Below are 3,795 nucleotides of genomic sequence, written 5' to 3' on the forward strand. Positions count from 1 at the left end.
ATTTTATTTATGTTCTCCCTTGTTTTGGTTTCAACTTCAACAACTACTCCTTTCTTATATAATTAAAAACAATCTAAAAAAGTTATTAGGACCAGTTGACTATGGCCCCAAAATATAGGGACCAAAATGGTATTTTTACCTTTAAAAATTTAACGCTTAACTTGTTACTTCTGACATTATAGGATTTTATTTGGACTGCCCCAAAATTATAGGGTATAAAAATTAAATTTACAATAACAAAATAGAATGAACATTGTGGTAGGATTTGGAATAGAATTTACCAAACTCCTACTGCCTAGAAAATACAATGCATTTGTACTCCCGCACCAAAGGCCTTCCTTAGTTGATGGCTTGATATGAATGTTTTTCAAAATGATTTGAACTAAAATTCATCCATAAATAATAATAAAAAAGTAGAAGAATGCAAGTCCCAAATACATAAAAAACACACAATGTTCTTCCAAAGTATAAACTATTAAAAGGAAAAATTATTATTTTGCCCTATTAAAAATAACCAAATCACAAGCATTAAATGTGTCCTTTCTTACCTTCCCCAACCGTATATGACCCAATGTAGGTGAAAAAAGCAAGATAATGAAATGTGTCACAATTAGCATTAGACACTAGTAATTTGAATCCTATGATACAATGACAATCTAAGAATAAAAAATCAACACATTGTAAAAACTAAAAGAGATAAATAACACACATTACAGTGTGGTGCACGGCATTGACTCCTAGTTCTTTGAATTATGTCCCATTACTCAGAATAAATGGGTACATGTTCATATGGAACAGAGTAAGCAAATGCTCATCATCATGGATTGAACTCCTAGAGTATAAACAGAAACATAAATAAAAAAAATATTGTTGTACTCATAAACATATTTTTATGTTTACAAACACAAACCCTTCAAAAGATATATATATATAGATAAAATTAAAAAAAAATTAATTCTATCAGACCATTAGGATTTTTACAAATTTATTTATTGATTATATAATCTTTTTAATATTTTCCACTAAACATCAATGATTTAATTTAGAAATGGAATTACAATCAAGCATATGGGCATTAAAAACAATTATGGTTAATTTTGTAGTTATCCTTTTGGCCAATTAATCTTGGCTAAATTAATCCCACTAAGGTTAGTTTAGTCATAGTTATCACTTATCACTTTCTTTTAGTTCTTATGGGTGGTTTTGTAATACAGTAGAAGAACTTGAGCCTCTAGGATTGGAAGTTTTGAGAAAATATATAAAGCTATCAGTTTGGGCTATTGGTCTTGAACTTCCTCAAGCCATGATTTCATCTACCACTAAATCTATGATACACGTATTATCGGCCAAAAATTTTGGAAAAAAAGCTTAGTCTTCGGTAGAACAAAGCATAGAATGGCTAAACTAGCACCAGGAGATTTCAGTTCTAAAACACCATTGGTGCTATTCCCATGATCATGGAACTTGCTATTGCTTTGGAAGAGAGTGGAATGCCATTCATTTGGATCATTAGGCCACCTATTGGTTTTGACATAAATGATGAATTCAGAGCATACTTGTTACCAGAAGGATTTCAAAACCGATAAGGAAAAGCATATGGGGCTTGCTAGTGAACAACTGGGCGCCCCAGTTGGAAATTCTATCACACAAAGTGATTGGAACATTTCTTAGCCACTGCTGGGTGGAATTTAGTGATTGATAACCTAAGCCAGGGAGTACCAATCATAGGTCGGCCATTGGCTAGAGAAAAGGCACATGGCGAATAACATCTCCTAATTTTTATTGCCATGAAATTAATTTGTCATCTTCATCTAGAATTTTGACAAGAAACAAAGTGACATACATAAGGTTCGTTTAGAATAGCTCATTTTCATGGTTTTGTCTTTCTTTAAAAAAATTAAAAAAGCAATGGTAAAAGTACAACTCTCTTCTTTCGTCATACTTATTAATATATATTCCATACACATAGCGTTCATTTGGGAACAGCTTATTTAGTTAAAATTGAAAACTTTTTGCTAAAAATATTGTAGATAAAGCTAAAAGTTAGCTAAAATAGTACAATAAGACTCATGAATAGTGCCAAAAAGTGCAATGAGACCCATGAAGCAAAAATTAGCTAATTAGTAATAAAAAAAACTGCATTTTTCAGCTAATGCCAAATACAACCACAATGTCCGTAATTTCATGCACAATATCCACATTTTATTGATATCCACATAAGTGATAGAGTCAAGAATTTGTGTGTGGAGGGGGGGGGGGGGTTGTGGGAATAAAAATGTGTGATAACCACAATGTCCGTAATTTCATGCACAATATCCACATTTTATTGATATCCACATAAGTGATAGAGTCAAGAATTTGTGTGTGGAGGGGGGGGGGGGGTTGTGGGAATAAAAATGTGTGATAGTAAAGTTTGATTTTTTTCTTCTTTATGTTTATACCATTTTCTTATCATATTGTAGATTTGAAACCAAAATACTTTAAAAACAAATCAAGATGCAAATGAAATATTTCGTAACTCAATATATGTATAATAAAACTAGATGTAATTACACTCCCATCCTTTAAGGTGTTGGGAAATGACTAGGGCTGTAATCGGTTCGGTTCGGTCGGTTTTTTCTAATCCGGCCAACCAAAACCAAAATTTTCGGTTTTTGAAAATCTCAACCGAAACCAACCGAAATAGTTGAAAAACCGTCGGTTTCGGTTTGTTTCGGTTTCGGTTTTTGGGCCTGGAGTTTGGGCCAGTTGGGCCTTCGATTTTTTTTTCTAAAACTTTTCTGTTTGGGCTTTTTTTAAAAAAAAAAAAAAATGCAGTATTCAAGTCTCTTTTTTATGGTCTTTTATGCTCTAATTAAGTATTTTCTAAAAACCTATTTTGGGCCTTTGTTAGGAACCATTAAGTCTTTTTCAAAAACCTGTTTTGGGCCTTTGTTAGGAACTAGTTGTGGCCCAGATTCGGGCCTTCTCTATTTTGGCAATGGCCATCTTTGGGTCTTTTTTAGCTTTCTGTTTTGGCCCTTATAGCCCAGATTCGGGCCTTTATTATTTTGGCCATTTTTGGGCCTTTTTACACGTCCATAAAACATTTTACAAAAAAAAAAAAAAAATTACAACCTACTTTTACTCAAACATAAATCCAGAAATACACATAATCACAACCTGCTTTTACTCAACATAAATCCAGAAATATACATAATCACAACCTGCTTTTACTCAACATAAATCCAGGCTTTTACTCAACATAAATCCAGAAATACACATAATCACAACCTGCTTTTACTCAACATAAATCCAGAAATACACATAATAGCAAATTCTTCCACAAAAAAAAATAAAATAATAACCTGTTATAGATTCATAAATCCAAAAATACAACACATATATAGCAAATTCATAAATCACAACCTATTATAAATTCATAACCTGTCCAAAATACATTTGCACAAACACAACCTGTCAACACAGATTCATAAATCCAGAAATAATCTAGAGCAAAAATTTTCTCTAGTGCTCAAAGCCTCAAACTAAGCTGTAACTTGTTACAAACACCCATCAAATACAAACAAGATTAAAAAAATAAATTGTACAAGTCAAAATAAAATAACTAGTACATATTTAGTTACTTCATTAGTAATATGTCAATGTCCACATTGTCCATATGTCAATACCTACATAGCATTATAGCCAAAGACTCAAAATAAATTGGCTATATGTCAATGTCATCATATACAGTCCATATTTAATATTTGGCCAAATACTCAAAATAAATTGGCCATATGTCATTGCCTACTG

The sequence above is a fragment of the Quercus suber genome, unplaced genomic scaffold (genome assembly GCF_002906115.3).
Source record: "Quercus suber isolate HL8 unplaced genomic scaffold, Cork oak 2.0 scaffold_444, whole genome shotgun sequence".
In the NCBI taxonomy this organism is placed as follows: Eukaryota; Viridiplantae; Streptophyta; class Magnoliopsida; order Fagales; family Fagaceae; genus Quercus; species Quercus suber.